This window comes from Arachis stenosperma, chromosome 4 (assembly GCF_014773155.1).
Source record: "Arachis stenosperma cultivar V10309 chromosome 4, arast.V10309.gnm1.PFL2, whole genome shotgun sequence".
Lineage (NCBI taxonomy): Eukaryota > Viridiplantae > Streptophyta > Magnoliopsida > Fabales > Fabaceae > Arachis > Arachis stenosperma.
In genome coordinates, this window is record NC_080380.1 from 66,647,949 (window position 1) to 66,668,036 (window position 20,088).

A 20,088-nucleotide genomic window follows, 5' to 3' on the forward strand; every position below is an offset into this window, starting at 1 on the left:
GGACGACCCAGTGCACTTGCTGGTTAGTTGTGCGAAGTTGTAGTGATCACAATTTCGTGCACCACCTGGCCGTGCCAAGATGCTGCGCCATGCACCAAGAAATGCTGCCCTGCCCTTGTGGAGGGTAGGGCAATGTGCCAATGGTGAAGTCCCACGTTCGAAACTCGGTGGAGGCACATGTTGCTCCTTTTTCCTTGGTTTTCTTGGCACCAAAGTCACGCCTAGTTCCTTACTTTCTCATGGTGCCGTGTTCGATCCTGGGCGATTGAAAGCAAGCCAATTTTTGGTTGTTTTCATTGTGCTTGAGCGCTACTCCTTTCCTTTTTGTCCTTGGGTTCGAAACCCATAGGAAGCATTATGAAGCAATTTCTTTTGAATTGTTCTTGGATGAAGCCCGATATTGCTCTTGAGGAGGGCAGGGCAGAGTTTTTGCTCCCTTTGGTCCTTGGCATCAAATTGTGCTCTGCCCTTGTTGTGGGCAGGGCAATGATGCTTTTCAAGGTTTGGCTCATTATGTTGCTCTCCTGGAGAGCAGTGTGCTCTCCTGGAGGGCAGTGTAGCTTCCTCCCTTCCATGCGCCACACTTCTTATCTCTTGGCCACACTTCTTAAGCCACGTTTTTCTTCTTTTCTTCCTTTCTTCACCTAAATGAAACCAAAACAACCACTCAAAGTATCTCTAAATTCATAAGGTTTATAATTCATTAAAAATCAATTAATTTTAGCTCAAACCTCATGATTTAGCATCAATTTAATGGTAGTTGCTTGATTTAAAGAAGTTATGCATTTTAATTCCAAATCACTTACTTAGGATGCAAGAAAGTGCATAAAGACTAATAAAACAAGTGAAATTACACTACAAGAAAAACACCCATTCAGCCACACTTTTTTTAAGCTACATTTGAAAAGCGTAGCCTATTCATAGAATAGGCTACGCTTTTCTCCGTGTTCCCCTTTTATAAGAGAGTAGGAAACACAATTATAGCATCATTTAAAAAGTGTAGCCTTAGATACAATAAAATTCACTTATAAAGCGTAGCCTTATGTTAATATCTATGGGTACACTTTTCATACCAAAGGGAACGCTTTTGAAGAGTGACATATTTGTTAGGATTTGGGTGCGCTTTAAAAGCGTTGCCTAATGTAAAAACCCCAAATACGCATAGAACACTTAGTGAAATTTTATTTTGTTTCCTTTTCATCATCGAAGCTTTGCACTCCCAAATAACAAAACCCAGCCGCTTCTCCAATCTCCCCGTCGTTGTGCCTTCCATTGTCGTGCGCCACTGTCGCCGTCTCGCTTGTCTACTCGTCGCCCTTAGTCGCGCTTCTGCCGCCGTCCGTCCATCTTCGCAGCTCTTCCTTGAAAGGATGTGAAAACCCTAGCCTCCATCGCGCCGCCATCAATCTCACCATCGCCACTCGTCGCGCTCAAGATCGGCACTAGGTTCGTCGTGGTCGTTCGTAATCCTCATGGTTCGTTGTTCTCGAGGGCCCTTGATCCCCTCGTTCGCCAATGTTTGCTCTCTTGTCCTGTTTCGCAGCTCTTCACCGTTGTCTGTCGTCGTGTTTATCGCCAGCTCGCCGTCATCGAAGGTCAATGCTCTGTTCGTGGCTCACTGTAATAGTGTAATGACATTGTTATTCGTTTTTTTTGCTCTGTTCATAAGGGTTATTGATCTTTGAATTATTCTTGAATGTTTTTTTTATCAATTTTTCATTCATTGATTAATTGATTGTTGAGTAGCTCTTACTGCTGTTTGTGATTTTCATTATAAATATGCTGCTATCCTGCTATTCTTTGTGCTTTTGTGGCTGTTTGTGATTAAATTGTGCTGTTTGTGATTATTTCATCCCATATTATTGATAGTTAACTGGATTTAATTTTGTTCCTGGGGTTTGAGTTTCTTCTCCAAACTCCCCAGTTGCCTTCACTACCTCTCTCTTGGTCCAGAAATTCCGTCTCCACAGGTTTTTTTTTTACTATTTTATTTTAATTAACAAGATTGAAGTGAATGTACTATAATTGCTTGAGGTGTGTGATATATTTGATTAATGTGAATAAAGAACACTAGGTTGAATTGAATTGAATTGAATCATGGATAAGAGCATGTTAGCTGGTTTGGAATCACTTCCAGAAGCTGATCAGCAAAGAATGGCGTCCATGATGTAACAGGTTCAAATCCGTGACAGGTACCTCCTCTTCACTCTATCTGTTAACTAATTCCATGCGTTTTGATTTGAACTTCATGTTCCTAAATTCTTGGCCTTGGTTATTCATCATCAGTTACTGGTTCGGGTTCGGGTTCCGGTGAAGCCAAGCTTGCAGATGGTTCATATTTAGCTGGTTTAGCCATGGGAGACTCACCTAGGAGTACAACCTTTTCCTCTGCATTTCTTTATTCTGCAAGCTTTTTTCTTATTCTATCTTGTTATTTCCTTTAGGTTTTAGCTGCTATTATTGCACAATTTTAATGGACTTTGGTTTGTTAAATTAAATGTAAATGGTTCTTAGGGATATTTTCAAGTGTTTAATGGTGGGTTCGATGAATTTTGGCTCTTTCCAACTAAAGCTGGCACAGATTCTTCTTGCATTATGTAAACCACTCACCTCAATATTCTCCCCTCTTCATGGAAAAAATGAAGGGAAAAAAATTCATGCTTCACGTTAAATTGCTTTTCTCTTTTTTAATATTAATGTTAGGAGTGTTTATGTCTATCTCTCTGCAATGGGAGGAGAGCTTTTTAGGGTTCTATGATTGTTGGAGGATTCAAAAATGTTAACACATTGTATGTAATTTTGGGCTGTCTTTGTTGGTTTCACATGTATCATATTCATTGGTAATGATTATTTAAATTAATGTTTACTCCATTGTTATGTCCGTGAGAGATTTGTTTGGGAGTTTGATTTTTTCATTGGCGAAGAAAGATTTTTGAGACATAATAATAATGTGAACGATATGATTTAAGAGACTTTGATTTGTGTCTGAATTGGGGTCTTAACTTTGCCCCTGGCACAAGTAGTGTGCCTCAGCTTTTGTCTTAGAGTAACATCAAAAGTAAGCATATGATTCCTGATGGTACAAATTGAAAATGAACCTTTTTATATGTATATTTTTCTTGACAAATATGTGCATCAAGTTAAGCAAGTTTTACTTACAAGAAATTGCTTATTCTTCCTCTGACCTATCCATTTAATAGCAAAGGTTGTTCATATGCCAAATTTTCTTCTCTGCTGGTCGATTATTTTCTTGCTTATTGGTTGTTAACTACTTTGGTGCACTCTTTAGAATCACTTGAATTGATAGAGAAATATGCATGATTTTACATATAAAATGTCTTTCACTTCTTTTCACTGTACATGCACCAGTGAAACACAAGTGTTTGATGAACAAAGTCCATCAAGAAACAGCTTTTCAAGTTTTGTTTTCAGTTTGAATGTGTTGATAAGAGAAGAGAAAATGGAGAGTTTGGTGATGAGTGGGAAGAAGCTTTGTGTAATGGTGTTATGTTTGTGCTGGGTTCATGCAGTGACAGCTTCTGTTACATATGATCACAAAGCAATTGTTGTTAATGGGCAGAGAAAGATTCTGTTTTCTGGTTCTATACACTACCCCAGAAGCACCTCAGGTACTTTCTTTCTTAATTATATTTTTCTTTTATTAATCATTCTTTTAATTGTATTTTCTCATTGTTCATTGATGGGGAAATACATGTAGATATGGCCAGAGCTTATTCAAAAAGTTAAAGAGGGAGGGTTGGATGTTATTCAAACCTATGTGTTTTGGAATGGCCATGAACCTTCTCCAGGAAAAGTAATTCACTTTCCAAAAAATTTGCAGGGTTTTATTCTTTCATTTGTAAAAGAATTGGAAAGAAATTAAAACTAACATACATTTGCTTACAAAATCTTTAGTATTATTTCGAGGATAGGTACAAACTTAGTTAAGTTCATCAAGGAAGTGCAGCAAGCTGGACTTTATGTTAATCTCCGAATTGGTCCCTACATATGTTCTGAATGGAACTTTGGGTAATGATCTTCATAATTTGGCTTATAATTCATATAATATTAAGAGTGAAAGGAGATTATTGTAATGCTTATTGCTAAGTAAACACTTCTCTTGCAGGGTAACTTTGCAGCCATCTTGAAGGCAATGCATTCTTTTAGTGCTGAATCAGAAAAGGAGTTGAGCTTTTCAAAGGGTGATTTCATTGTTGTGCGAAAGCTTTATTTTCTCAGTTAATGTCATTGTACTGTTATACTTTGTTTTCTATGTGAATATCCTCAAACATGCCAGGTGGCTAGCTACTAAATGAGTTTCGTTATCTATTTTAATTTGATACCTAAATTATAGCTACTTTGATACCTTTCATCAGGTGGCTATCTATTTTTTGATAAACTGCTCTGCATAGTGAAATATAAGTTATCCATTTCTCATTTTGTGAGATTAAATCTCTACTATTGTCGACAATTGCTTCCTACTACTTTCATAATGAAATTTGTTTCAGTAAATGAATTTAAATCTCTCACTTATGTTGATTTAATGGGACTGTTAGTGATTACACTTAGTTGCTTCCTTCACTTGAATTTACTTACTGTTAAGAGATTAACTTGCTATCATTTCAGAACATTGTCATGGTTTTACTTTACATTTTCCTGATTTTTATTTATTATTTATTTTTTGTTGTTCAGTTTGACATATTTGCTGAATTTGAAATAGAATTGTTGGGATCAGAAGGGATTGTGAATAAGGAGGACTCTAAATTTTGAAGGGTGTGGAGTTGGTGCGGTTGAGAGAAGGGCTTTTGGACCATTGGCATTTTGGCTATTGCAAATGACCAACTTTCTGAACTAACACCAATTATTTCCGTCTTTCAAATTATGGAAATGGAACCTCAACTACTACAACTATTACTACTTCTACTTCTACTTTCTTCTGTGTTGATGAAACTAGGTACTATTAACTAATGAATCATCATCATTCATATTTGTTTCTTCCTTTATTAGGAGAAAGTGACAAAATATATGAGTTGTTGGATAATAATGCAGGTCATCAAAGGCACCTGATGTATCAAAGCTAGTTTTCGGAAGCAAATTGCCTGTTCTAAGTGATGAAAAACTATCATTGAAGGTATTGATATGTAGTGTCAATTAACCTATTTGGTCTCACGTGACTTGATTCCCGAGATAATATTTAAATTGGATTATCAAAAATCACACATAATTCGATATGGTTCATTAAACTGATTAAAGATTCAATACTTTCAATTTAGTTCTTAAAAGATATCACTATGAGTCAAGTTGGTAAGTTAACTTTACTATTATGTCACTAATGATCGCTGACATATGGAGACACCTGCACTCTTTTCTTTGAAGGCATGTTAAGCATATCATCTAATTCACTTGTGGCAATGACTTCTCAGCTTTCCGAGGCAAAAAAAACGAGAGCGAGCCTTTACGAATAGAGGACACCGGAATCAGTTGCGCTCAATGGGAGAAGCCAAGAATTTGCTTCAATATATGTTCAATTCAGCCGCAGATGTTAGCTGCTCTATTTGACATCAATTTATTTTTTTCTCTTCTATCAGAAGATTAATAACTTTTATTAGAAGATACTTATGTAGGATACAATATTTTGGTTTTTTATAGTTATTAGTAGTAAATTCTAAGTGGTCTAATGTATATTTTAATATGGGTATGTTTAATTTAGTGTGAGATGTATGAATACTCATTTATGATCATCCCAATATTTTTAGTTCATTATAAATATATTTTGTTAAAGGATAATTTTTATTATTTAAAGAATATTGTATGGTATTATTATGTATTTTTTTATTTTATAATTTTTGACTAATTTAATTAAAAAAATAAGATATATATAATCATATTAATAAAAATATTAGGTTTTAAAAAAAAAGATTATTAGAATATATATATATATATATATATATATATATATATATATATAGAAAATAATAAAAAAAAAAACAATGAGGGATCTAAGGCTACACTTATATACAGTAGCTATAGTATTAAAAAAAAGAGGGACCTAAGGCTACGCTTATAAAAAGTAGCTATGATATACAATGTGGCTACGCTTTACAAGTGATGCAGTAGCGTTGAAAAGCGTAGCCTATTCTGGAAAAATGAAAGCTGAAAAGCGTAGCCTTTGGTCCTAGACAGCATCACTTAAAAAGCGTAGCCTATTCCTAAACGCCAAAAACGTAGCCCTTGATGCAGAAAAGCGTAGCCTTTGAGAATAGGCAACGGCTGAATAGGAATCACCCCAAAAAGTGTAGCCATAGCTCAAAAAGCGTAGCCGTAGCCTAAGGCATCATTTTTTTTCACTTTTGGCTACACTTTTCAAGTGTACCTGAATGGGTGTTTTTCTTGTAGTGTTAGCTTGAAAAATGGGTATATGATGACCTGTCATCAGTGGGTTCGGGCCATCAAATCTTGGGCAAAGTATGGACTATCATATATTGCTGGAAAGCCCAGGATGTCTACTTTCCAACGCCGTTGAGAGCGCGCCAATTGGGCTTCTGTAGCTCCAGAAAATCCACTTCGAGTGCAGGGAGGTCAGAATCCAACAGCATCTGCAGTCCTTTTGAGTCTCTGGATCAGATTTTTGCTCAGATCCCTCAATTTCAGCCAGAAAATACCTGAAATCACAGAAAAACACACAAACTCATAGTAAAGTCCAGAAAAGTGAATTTTAACTAAAAACTAATAAAAATATACTAAAAACTAACTTGATCATATCAAAAACATACTAAAAACAATGCCAAAAAGCGTACAATTTATCCGCTCATCACAACACCAAACTTAAATTGTTGCTTGTCCCCAAGCACCTGAAAATCAAATAAGATAAAAAGAAGAGAATATACTATAGACTCCAAACTATCAATGAAATTAGCTCCAAATTAGATGAGCGGGACTAGTAGCTTTTTGCCTCCGAACAGTTTTGGCATCTCACTTTATCCTTTGAAATTCAGAATGATTGGCTTCTTTAGGAACTCAGAATCCAGATAGTGTTATTGATTCTCCTAGTTAAGTATGATGATTCTTGAACACAGCTACTTATTGAGTCTTGGCCGTGGCCCAAAGCACTCTGTCTTCCAGTATACCACCGGATACATACATGCCACAGACACTAATTGGGTGAACCTTTTCAGATTGTGACTCAGCTTTGCTAAAGTCCCCAATTAGAGGTGTCCAGGGTCTTAAGCACACTCTTATTGCCTTGGATCACAACTTTATTCTTTCTTTTTCTTTTCTCCCTTTTTTTTCGTTTTTCTCCTTCTTTTTCTCTTTTTTTTTGTATTCACTGCTTTTCTTGCTTCAAGAATCATTTTTATGATTTTTCAGATCCTCAGTAACATGTCTCCTTTTCATCATTCTTTCAAGAGCCAACAATTTAACATTCATGAACAACAAATTCAAAAGACATATGCACTGTTTAAGCATACATTCAGAAAACAACAAGTATTGTCACCACATCAAACTAATTAAGCTAGTTTTAAAGATAAATTTGAAATCCTGTACTTCTTGTTCTTTCGTGATAAAAATAGTTTCATTTAAGAAAGGTGATGGATTCATATTCATAGCTTAAGGCATAGACACTAAGACACTAATGAATAAGACACAAAAACATGGATAAACATAAAGCACTAAATTCGAAAAATAGGAAAATAAAGAACAAGGAGATTAAAGAAACGGGGTCCACCTTAGTGATGGGGTCCACCTTAGTGATGGCGGCTTTTTCTTCCTCTTGAAGGTCTTATGGAGTGCTTGAGCTCCTCAATGTCTCTTCCTTGTCTTTGTTGTCCTTTCTCATGATTCTTTGATCTTCTCTAATTTCATGGAGGAGAATGGAGTGTTCTGGTGCTCCACCCTTAGTTGTCCCAGTTGGAACTTAATTCTCCTCGGGAGGTGTTCAGTTGCTCCCAAAAGTGCATCCCTTGAGATATCTCAGGGATCTCATGATGAGAGGGGTCTTGTTTGCTCCATCTTCTTCTTAGTGATGGGCTTGAGGTCATGCCTTCTCAGTTGAACCGGCTTTGGATGCCATAAATTGTTATGGAAAAACAAAAAGCAATGCTTTACCACACAAACTTAAAGGTTGCTCGTCCTCGAGCAAAAGAAGAAAGAAAGAGTAGAAGAAGAAGAAATGGAGGAGAGGGAGATGGCTTTGTGGTTAGGCCAAAAGGGGAAGAAGTAGTGGTTCGAATTTGGATGGTGAGGTAAGTGGGGTTTCATGGAGGTGAGTGTGAGAGAGAGATGGGATTTGATAGGTGAGGGGTTTGTGGGGATCCTGTGGGGTCCACAGATCCTTAGGTGTCAAGGAAAAGTCTCCCTGCACCAAATGGCATCAAAAATCACGTTTTGAGCCATTTCTGGCGTTAAACGCCGGGCTGGTGCCATTCCTGGCGTTTAACGCCAGGTTCTTGCCCTTTTCTGGCGTTTAACCAGTCTGGTGCCCTTTCTGGCGTTAACGCCCAGAATAGTGCCAGACTGGCGTAAACGCCCAACTGCTAGGCTTACTGGCGTTGAACGCCAGTAGCATCTTCCTCCAGGGTGGCTATTTTTCTTCCTGTTTTTCATTCTGTTTTTGCTTTTCAATTAATTTTGTGACTTTCATGATCATAACCTACAAAAAACATAAAATAACAAAAGAGAAATAGATAAAATATAACATTGGGTTGCCTCCCAACAAGCGCTTCTTTAATGTCAGTAGCTTGACAGAGGGCTCTCAATGAGCCTCACAGATACTCAGAGCAATGTTGGAACCTCCCAACACCAAACTTAGAGTTGAATGTGGGGGTTCAACACCAAACTTAGAGTTTGGTTGTGGCCTCCCAACACCAAACTTAGAGTTTGACTGGACTGTGGGGGCTCTGTTTGTCTCTGATTTGAGAGAAGCTCTTCATGCTTCTTCTCCATGGTGACAGAGGGATATCCTTGAGCCTTAAACACATAGGATTTTTCATTCACTTGAATGATCAGTTCACCTCCTCAACATCAATCACAGCCTTTGCTGTGGCTAGGAAGGGTCTACCAAGGATGATGGATTCATCCATGCACCTCCCAGTCTCTAGGACTATGAAATCAGTAGGGATGTAATGGTCTTCAACTTTTACCAAAGCATTCTCTACAAGTCCAGAGCTTGTTTTCTTGAGTTGTCTGCCATCTCTAGTGATTCTTGCAGCTTGTACCTCAAAGATCCCTAGCTTCTCCATTACAGAGAGAGGCATGAGGTTTACACTTGACCCTAAGTCACACAGAGCCTTCTTGAAGGTCATGGTGCCTATGGTACAAGGTAGGGAAAACTTCCCAGGATCTTGTCTCTTTTGAGGTAATTCTGCCTAGACAAGTCATCCATTCTTTGGTGAGCTTTGAGCCTCAGATTCCCATGGTTCCTCATTGGGGAACTCATTGGAGGCTAGTGCACGCCCATTGAGGCCTTCCTCAGTGGCGTCCACTTCCTCTCTTCCCTCTCTAGATTCGGCCATGGTTATGGCTTTGCACTCTCCTTTTGGATTTTCTTCTGTATTACTTGGGAGAGTACTAGGAGGGAGTTCAGTAACTTTCTTGCTCAGCTGTCCCACTTGTGCTTCCGAATTCCTAATGGAAGACCTTGTTTCAGTCATGAAACTTTGAGTGGTTTTGATTATATCAGAGATCATGGTTGCTAAGTCAGAGGGGTTCTGCTTAGAATTCTCTGTCTGTTGCTGAGAAGATGATGGAAAAGGCTTGCCATTGCTAAACCTGTTTCTTCCATTATTATTGTTGAAACCTTGTTGAGGTCTCTCTTGATTCTTCCATGAGAAATTTGGGTGATTTCTCCATGAAGAATTATAGGTGTTTCCATAGGGTTCTTCTAGGTAATTCACCTCTTCCATTGAAGGGTTCTCAGGATCATAGGCTTCTTCCTTAGATGAAGCATCCTTAGTACTGCTTGGTGCATTCTGCATTCCAAACAGACTTTGAGAAATCAAATTGACTTGTTGAGTCAATATTTTATTCTGAGCCAAAATGGCGTTCAGAGTGTCAATCTCAAGAACTCCTTTCTTCTGACCAGTCCCATTGTTCACAGGATTCCTTTCAGAAGTGTACATGAATTGGTTATTTGCAACCATTTCAATTAGCTCTTGAGCCTCTGTAGGCGTCTTCTTCAGATGAAGAGATCCTCCAGCAGAGCTATCCAAAGACATCTTGGATAGTTCAGAGAGACCATCATAGAAAATACCTATGATGCTCCATTCAGAAAGCATGTCAGAAGGACATTTTCTGATCAATTGTTTGTATCTTTCCCAAGCTTCATAGAGGTATTCTCCATCCTTCTGTCTGAAGGTTTGGACTTCCACTCTAAGCTTACTCAATTTTTGAGGTGGAAAGAACTTTGCCAAGAAGGCATTGACTAGCTTTTCCCAAGAGTCCAGGCTTTCTTTAGGTTGAGAATCCAACCATGTTCTAGCTCTGTCTCTTACAGCAAAAGGGAATAGCATCAGTCTGTAGACCTCAGGGTCAACCCCATTAGTCTTGACTGTGTCACAGATTTGCAAGAATTCAGCTAAGAACTGATGAGGATCTTCCATTGGAAGTCCATGGAACTTGCAATTCTGTTGCATTAGAGAAACTAATTGAGGCTTAAGCTCAAAGTTGTTTGCTCCAATGGCAGGGATAGAGATGCTTCTCCCATAGAAATCAGGAGTAGGTGCAGTGAAGTCACCCAGCACCTTCCTTGCATTGTTGGCATTGTTGTTGTTTTCGGCTGCCATGGGTTCTTCTTCTTTGAAGAATTCGGTCAGGTCCTCAACAGAGAGTTGTGCCTTAGCTTCTCTTAGCTTCCGCTTCAAGGTCCTTTCAGGTTCAGGGTCAGCTTCAACAAGAATGCCTTTGTCTTTGTTCCTGCTCAATGAAAGAGAAAAAAATAAGAAAATATGGAATCCTCTATGTCACAGTATAGAGATTCCTTGAGGTGTCAGAGGAAAAGAAAAGTAGAAGACAGAAGTAGAAAATTCGAACTTATCAAAGAAGATGGAGTTCGAATTTTGCATTAAGGGATAGTGTTAGTCCAAAAGTAGAAGGATGTGAGAAGAAGGGAAGTAATTTTCGAAAATTAAGTAAAAGATTTTGAAAACATTTTGAAAAACACTTAATTGATTTTCGAAAATAAGAGTGAAAAAGAAATCAAGTGATTTTTGAAAAAGATTTTGAAATTAGAAATCAAAAAGATTTGATTGAAAACCAGTTTGAAAAAGATGTGATTAAAAAGATATGATTTGAAAACAATTTTAAAAAGATATGATTTGAAAACAATTTTAAAAAGATATGATTTGAAAACAATTTGAAAAGATATGATTTTAAAAATTAATGACTTGCCTAACAAGAAAAGATATGATTCAAACATAAAACCTTCCTCAACAGAAAAGGCAAAAAATGTTCAATCAAATCATTAATTGTTAGTAAGTATCTTTGAAAAAGGAAAGAAATTAATTTTGAAAACATTTGATTGAAAAGATATGATTTGAAAAAGATTTGATTTTGAAAAACTTTGAAAACTTGAAAAAAATTGATTTTGAAAACAAAATCTTCCCCCTTGTGCCATCCTGGCGTTAAACGCCCAGAATGGTGCACATTCTGGCGTTTAACGCCCAAACTACTACCTTTTGGGCGTTAAACGCCCAACCAGGCACCCTGGCTGGCGTTTAAACGCCAGTCTGTCTTCTTCACTGGGCATTTTTGAATGCCCAGCTTTTTCTGTGTGATTCCTCTGCAGTATGTTCTGAATCTTCAATTCTCTGTATTATTGACTTGAAAAGACACAAATAAAAAATATTTTTGGATTTTTAATAATGAGGAATAATCAAAATGCAACTAAAATCAAATAACAATGCATGCAAGACACCAAACTTAGCAGTTTGTATACTACTGACACTAACAAGATGAGAATGCATATGAGGAACAACAAAATACTCAAGTCAATAGAATTCAAAGATCAAAACAAGGAAATCATCAAGAACAACTTGAAGGTTAGTGAAGACACATGCATAAATTCGAAAAATGCAAGAAAAACAGAAACATGCAATTGATACTAAACTTAAGATGAGACTCTAGACTCAAACAAGAAATATTTTTTTTGGTTTTTATGATTTTGTAAATTTTTTTGTGCTTTTTCGAAAATTAAGTGAAAAGGAAAATAAAGGTATCAAAATTCTTAATGAGAATTCCAGGAATCATGCAATGTTAGTCTAAAGCTTTAGTCTAAAGGAATTAGACATGGCCGGCCAAGCTTCAGCAGGACATTGCATTCAAGAGCTAAATTGATGAGAATCAATCAGCCTTGGTGATGATAAGAACATCACCTTGAAACACTAGAATTCATTCTTAAGAACTCTGAAGAAAAATACCTAATCTAAGCAACAAGATGAACCGTCAGTTGTCCATACACAAGAACAATCCCCGGCAACGGCGCCAAAAACTTGGTGCACGAAATTGTGATCACTACAACTTCACACAACTAACCAGCAAGTGCACTGGGTCGTCCAAGTAATACCTTACGCGAGTAAGGGTCGATCCCACGGAGATTGTTGGTATGAAGCAAGCTATGGTCACCTTGTAAATCTCAGTCAGGCAGACTCGAATGGGTATAGTGATAAACGAATAAAGCATAAAGATAAAGATAGAGATACTTATGTATATCATTGGTGAGAGCTTCAGATAAGTGTATGAAGATGCCTTCCCTTCCGTCTCTCTGCTTTCCTACAGTCTTCATCCAATCCTTCTTACTCCTTTCCATGGCAAGCTCGTGTAGGGTTTCACTGTTGTCAGCAGCTACCTCCCATCCTCTCAGTGAAAATACGTCCCTGATGCTCTGTCACAGCATAGGCTAATCATCTGTCGGTTCTCGTTCAGGCCGGAATAGAATCCATTGATTCTTTTGCGTCTGTCACTAACGCCCTAGCCTGCTAGGAGTTTGAAGCACGTCACAGTCATTCAATCATTGAATCCTACTCAGAATACCACAGACAAGGTTTAGACCTTCCGGATTCTCTTGAATGCCGCCATCAGGTCCTGCCTATACCACGAAGATTCCGATTAAAGAATCCAAGAGATATTCACTAGAGCCTTGGTTGCTTGTAGAACAAAAGTGGTTGTCAGTCACCTTGTTCATAAGTGAGAATGATGATGAGTGTCACGGATCATCACATTCATCAAGTTGGAGAACAAGTGATATCTTAGAACAAGAACAAGCGGAATTGAATGGAAGAACAACAGTAATTGCATTAATACTCGAGGTACAGCAGAGCTCCACACCTTAATCTATGGTGTGTAGAAACTCCACCGTTGAAAATACATAAGAACAAGGTCTAGGCATGGCCGTGAGGCCAGCCTCCCAATGATCTAAGAACTAGATGTCCAAAGATGAAAAATACAATAGTAAAAGGTCCTATATATAGAGAACTAGTAGCCTAGGGTGTACAGAGATGAGTAAATGACATAAAAATCCACTTCCGGGCCCACTTGGTGTGTGCTTGGGCTGAGCAATGAAGCATTTTCGTGTAGAGACTCTTCTTGGAGTTAAACGCCAGCTTTTATGCCAGTTTGGGCGTTTAACTCCCAATTAGGTGCCAGTTCCGGCGTTTAACGCTGGAATTTCTGTAGGTGACTTTGAACGCCGGTTTGGGCCATCAAAGCTTGGGCAAAGTATGAACTATCATATATTGCTGGAAAGCCCAAGATGTCTACTTTCCAACGCCGTTGAGAGTGCGCCAATTGGGCTTCTGTAGCTCCAGAAAATCCACTTCGAGTGCAGGGAGGTCAGAATCCAACAGAATCTGCAGTCCTTTTGAGTCTCTGGATCAGATTTTTGCTCAGATCCCTCAATTTCAGCCAGAAAATACCTGAAATCACAGAAAAACACACAAACTCATAGTAAAGTCCAGAAAAGTGAATTTTAACTAAAAACTAATAAAAATATACTAAAAACTAACTTGATCATATCAAAAACATACTAAAAACAATGCCAAAAAGCGTACAATTTATCCGCTCATCATGCCCCTTGTCCCTACGTTAGAGTTCACGTTAGTGTAACTAACGTGGCTCTTAACGTGGGTATGCCTCATCTTCGAGAGCGTTAGTGACACTTACCCTTGTCACTAACGCTCCAAGTGCCCCTACTCTCCATGTTAGAGCTCACGTTAACTAAGTTAACATGGCCACTAATGTGGTAGTGAATGCCATCTCCAACGTTAGTGACAAAGGTGAGTGTCACTAACGTTGGCTCATCAATCTTAGCTCCACGTTAACTTTCACGTTAGTGGTCTTAACGTGACCACTAACGTGAGCAATGCTAGTTTGATCCATCGTTAGTGACAAAGGTGAGTGTCACTAACGTTGGCATTGTTCCTCTCTTCCACGTTAGAGTTCATGTTAACTAAGTTAACGTGACTCTTAACATGGTTTATTGCCACATTTTGGAGCGTTAGTGGTGTTCACATTTACCACTAATGTTGGAGCTTTCTTTGTCTCCACGTTAACTACCACGTTAATCTAGTTAACGTGGCAATTAACGTGGGCTTATGATGGCTTCGCAGGCATTATTGGTGATCACTTTTCTCATTAACGTTGCAATCTCTTTCCCATTCCACGTTAGTGGTCACGTTAACTAGGTTAATGTGGCTACTAACGTGGTTCTTCCTTGCTTCCTTTATCCTGAAATCAAGCAAATAAAGTGCATCAAAGCTCTAGTCAAAGTTATGAGATTATGCATCATCAATTTGTCATTCAATTCTTGCAAAATCCTCATAAAATCATGTGAAATTCATAATAGTTGCTTGAATCAAGGTGTGAGTATATTTTCATCCAAAACTTGCCTTATTCTCTAAGAAAATGCATGAAACTACCCTAAAACAGTAAAGAAAAGGTCAGTGAAACTGGCCTAGATGCCCTGGCATCAGCAAGTGCACTGGGTCATCCAAGTAATAAACCTCACGTGAGTAAGGGTCGATCCCACGGAGATTGTCAGCTTGAAGCAAGCTCTGGTCATCTTGTAAATCTCAATCAGGTGGATTCAAATGGTTATGGAGTTTTAATAATTTAAAAGATAAATAAGCATAAAATAAAGATAGAGATACTTATGTAATTCATTGGTGGGAATTTCAGATAAGCGTATGGAGATGCGTTGTTCCTTCTGAATCTCTACTTTCCTACTGCCTTCATCCAATTCTTCATACTCCTTTCTATGGCAAGCTGTATGTTGGGTGTCACCGTTGACAATGGCTACTTCCCGTCCTCTCAGTGAAAATGGTCTTCTACAGTTTCTGTACGGCTAATCAACTGTCGAATTACTCGTCTCGAATGAAAAATACTATGCACAAATATCGTATGGCTAATCAGCTGTTGGTTCTCGATTGTGTAGAAATAGGATTTACTATCCTTTTGCGTCTGTCACCACGCCCTACAGTCGCGAGTTTGAAGCTCGTCATATTCATCCCTTCCCATATCCTACTAGGAATACCACAGACAAGGTTTAGACTTTCCGGATCTCAGGAATGCTGCCAATGGATTCTAGCCTATACCACGAAGATTCTAATCTCGGATTCAGATGCCCATTGTCAAAGGGGAGTCGATGTGAATTGTTGATTAGAAACCCAAGAGATATACCTTCAAGCTTGTTTTCATGTAGAGCGAAAGTGGTTGTCAATCACGCGTTCATAAGTGAGAATAGTGATGATTGTCACATAATCATCACATTCATCATGTTCTTGTGTGCGAATGGATATCTTATAATAAGAATAAGTATGAATTGAATAGAAGAACAATAGTACTTTGCATTAATACTCGAGGAACAGCAGAGCTCCACACCTTAATCTATAGTGTGTAGAAACTCCACCGTTGAAAATACATAAGTGATAATGGTGTTCATTGGCTTCGGCCCCAGAGAGGGAACCAGAATAACCAAGACGTCGGTCTAAGGAATAAACGTCCAAAGATGTCTAATACAATAGTAAAAAGTTCTATTTATACTAAACTAGTTACTAGGGTTACAGAAACAAGTAAATAATGCAGAAATCCACTTCCAGGGCCCACTTGGTGTGTGGTTGGGCTGAGTATTGAAGCTTCCACGTGTAGAGGCCTTTCTTGGAGTTAAACGCCAGTTTGTAACTTGTTTCTGGCATTTGACTCTAGCTTGCAACTTGTTTCTAGCGTTTAACGCTAGAATAGGGCAGAAAGATGGCGTTGAACGCCAGTTTGTGTCGTCTAAACCTGGGCAAAGTATGGACTATTATATATTGCTGAAAAGCCCTAGATGTCTAATTTCCAACGCAATTAAGATCGTGCTATTTGGGTTTCTGTAGCTCCAAAAATTCCATTTCGAGTGCAGGGAGGTTAGAATCTAACAGCATCTGCAGTCCTTTGTCAGCCTCTGAATCAGATTTTTGCTCAGGTCCCTCAATTTCAGCCAGAAAATACCTAAAATCATAGAAAAAAACACAAAATCATAGTAAAGTCTAGAAATGTGAATTTTGCTTAAAAACTAATTAAAATATACTAAAAAGTGACTAAATCATACTAAAAACTATGTAAAAACAATGCCAAAAAGCGTATAAATTATCTGCTCATCATCCTCCTTAGATGATGATGCATATTCCTCCCAAAAGCTTAACTATTTTTCCTACAAAGGTATTGAAAGTTTCTTTTTTCACTTGAGTGGTTAGCATTCATGTATGTTTGTATGTGTCTGAGCTCACCTTGGTGTGTGAAATCCAAACTTAGTTCCTTACCTACTTCTTGACAGGTGGTTTGCTACCTTGTTCTCTACCCTTTTTCTATCTTTAATCTCAATATTGAACTCCTGAAGCAGTAAGATCAACCTTATCAATCTTGGTTTTGATACTTGCTTAGCAAGTAGATATTTCAGTGCTGCATGATCAGTAAAAATAATCACTTTAGAACTAATGAGGTATGATCTAAATTTATCAAATGCAAACACTGTGGCTAGTAATTCCTTTTCAGTGGTGGTGTAGTTCTTTTGAGCTTCATTAAGGACTTTGCTGGCATAGTATATAACATGCACTAACTTGTCTTTCCTCTATCCCAATATTTCCCCAATAGCAAAATCTGATGCATCGCACATCAGCTCAAAAGGTAAATCCCAGTTTGGTGGGGCTATGATGGGTGCTGAGGAAAGTTTTCTTTTGAGATCTTCAAAAGCCAGCATGCATTCTTGATAAAAAATAAAAGGTGCATCAAAGACAAGTAGATTGCTCAAAGGTTTGACAATTTTTGAAAAATCCCTAATGAATCTTTTGTAAAACCCGACATGTCCTAGGAAGCTCCTAATTGCTTTAACATTATTGGGTGGAGGTAATTCCTCAATTATTTCCACCTTAGCTCTGTCCACCTCTATGCCTTTATTAGAGATTTTGTGGCCAAGGACTGTCCCTTTCGTTCCCATAAAATGGCATTTTTCCAAGTTTAAAACTAGGTTAGTCTCTTGACATCTCTTTAGCACAAAGGCAAGATGGTGTAAGAAATTAGGGAAAGAGTCACCAAACACTGAAAGATCGTCCATAAAAACTCCAATGAATTTTTCAATCATGTCTGAAAAGATAAACAACATGCATCTTTGGAAAGTGGCGAGTGCATTGCACAATCCAAAAGGGATACGTCTATAACCAAAGACCCCATATGGGCAAGTAAAAGATGTTTTCTCCTGGTCCTTTGGGTCAACCGCAATCTGGTTGTAGCCTGAGTAGCCGTCCAGGAAGCAATAGTATGCGTGCCCTGCAAGTCTCTCCAACATCTGGTCCATGAAGGGAAGTGGAAAGTGGTCCTTTCTTGTAGCCTCATTGAGCTTTCTATAGTCAATGCACATTCTCCATCCCGTGATAGTTCTTGTAGGGATGAGTTCATTCCTCTCATTAGGCACCACAGTGATGCTTCCTTTCTTGGGAACTACTTGAACAGGGCTCACCCATGGGCTGTTTGAAATTAGGTAAATCACCTCTGCCTGCCACAGCTTCATTACCTCCTTTTGTACCACCTCTTTCATGATTGGGTTCAACCTTCTTTAGGGTTGAATGAAGGGCTTAGCATCATCTTCCAACAGGATCTTATGCATGCAAATGGAAGGGCTTATCCCCTTCAAGTCAACAAGGGTCCATCCAATCGCATCTTGGTGCTTTTGTAGCACTTTAATTAACTCCTTCTCTTGCTCTTTACTTAGAGAAAAATTGATGATCACTGGGTAGCTCTCATCACTTCCCAAATATGCATACTTGAGAGTGGGAGGCAATGCCTTCAGTTCAATTATTGGTGCTTCCTTTTCTTCCTTCCTCTCCACTAATGTGCTCGGAATGAGTACCTCGGTTGATTGAATTGATGCAGTCTCATTGGTTGATGGGGGATCTTCTTCTAACACCTCTTCAAATTCTTCTTCTTCAAGGGTTTCTTGTACCAAGGCTTCCACTACATCCAACCTCATGCATTCTCCCAGTGGTTCCCGTGGGTAACTCATGGCCTTGAACACATTGAATACCATTTTCTCATCGTGTAGCATAAGGACCAGTTCTCCTTTTTGAACGTCGATGACGGCTCCACCTGTTGCCAGAAATGGCCTTCCAAGAATGATTGAAGTTTTGGCCTTTTCCTCCATATCCAACACCACAAAATCTGCTGGGAAGATGAAGTTCCCACCTTCACCAACAAGTCTTCTACTATTACATGGGGAAATTTGAATGATCTGTCTTTTAATTAGAGAGCCATTGATGAGCGGATAATTTATACGCTTTTTGGCATTGTTTCCAGTATGTTTTTAGTATGTTTTAGTTAGTTTTTATTATATTTTTATTAGTTTTTAGTTAAAATTCACTTTTCTGGACTTTACTATGAGTTTGTGTGTTTTTCTATGATTTCAGGTTTTTTCTGGCTGAAATTGAGGGACCTGAGCAAAAATCTGATTCAGAGGCTGAAAAGGACTGCAGATGTTGTTGGATTCTGACCTCCCTTCACTCAAAGTGGATTTTCTGGAGCTACAGAAGCCTAATTGGCGCGCTCTTAACTGCGTTCGAAAGTAGACATTCTGAGCTTTCCAGCAATATATAATTTTCCATACTTTGCCTGAGATTTGATGGCCCAAACCGGCGTTCCAAATCAGCTCAAGACTGCCCGGCGTTAAACGCCGGAACTGGCACAAGAATGGGAGTTAAACGCCCAAACTGGCACAAAAGCTGGCGTTTAACTCCAAGAAAAGTCTCTACACATGAAAGCTTCAATGCTCAGCCCAAGCACACACCAAGTGGGCCCGGAAGTGGATTTTTATGTAATTTACTCATCTTTGTAAACCCTAAGCTACTAGTTCTCTACAAATAGGACCTTTTGCTATTGTATTTTCATCTTTAGATATTTGAATCATTTGATCATGTTTTGGGGGCTGGCCTCACGGCCAGGCCTAGACCTTGTTCTTATGTATTTTCAACGGTGGAGTTTTTACACACCATAGATTAAGGTGTGGAGCTCTGCTGTACCTCGAGTATTAATACAATTACTATTGTTCTTCTATTCAATTCAGCTTATTCTTGTTCTAAGATATCACTTGTTCCTCAACTTGATGAATGTGATGATCCGTGACACTCATCATCATTCTCACCTATGAACGTGTGCCTGAAAACCACCTCCGTTCTACCTTAGATTGAGTGAATATCTCTTGGATTCCTTAATCAGAATCTTCGTGGTATAAGCTAGAATTGATGGCGGCATTCAAGAGAATCCGGAAGGTCTAAACCTTGTCTGTGGTATTTTGAGTAGGATTCAAGGATTGAATGACTGTGACGAGCTTCAAACTCCTGAAGGCTGGGCGTTAGTGACAGACGCAAAAGAATCACTGGATTCTATTCCAACCTGATTGAGAACCGACAGATGATTAGCCGTGCTGTGACAGAGCGCGTTGAACATTTTCACTGAGAGGACGGGACTGTAGCCATTGGCAACGCTGATGCCCAATATACAGCTTGCCATGAAAAGGAGTAAGAAGGATTGGATGAAGACAGTAGGAAAGCAGAGAGACGGAAGGGACAAAGC

The 20,088-nt window shown here is 38.6% G+C and overlaps 2 long non-coding RNA genes and 1 other non-coding gene across 3 annotated transcripts; all 3 read left to right on the top strand.

Moving 5' to 3' along the window:
* The first annotated feature begins 1,955 nt into the window (after nucleotides 1–1,955).
* On the top strand, nucleotides 1,956–3,624 carry LOC130977146 (uncharacterized). Its single transcript, XR_009084859.1, has 4 exons — nucleotides 1,956–1,970; nucleotides 2,067–2,192; nucleotides 2,287–2,373; nucleotides 3,531–3,624. It is a non-coding gene; the product is annotated as an uncharacterized LOC130977146 (long non-coding RNA).
* An 89-nt stretch (nucleotides 3,625–3,713) lies between these two features.
* On the top strand, nucleotides 3,714–4,807 carry LOC130976852 (uncharacterized). The gene is made up of 4 exons (XR_009084780.1): nucleotides 3,714–3,814; nucleotides 3,916–4,029; nucleotides 4,127–4,202; nucleotides 4,693–4,807. It is a non-coding gene; the product is annotated as an uncharacterized LOC130976852 (long non-coding RNA).
* Nucleotides 4,808–10,268: 5,461 nt separating this feature from the next.
* LOC130978701 (small nucleolar RNA R71) lies at nucleotides 10,269–10,376 on the top strand. Its single transcript, XR_009086319.1, has one exon. It is a non-coding gene; the product is annotated as a small nucleolar RNA R71 (small nucleolar RNA).
* The last annotated feature ends 9,712 nt before the right edge of the window (nucleotides 10,377–20,088 follow it).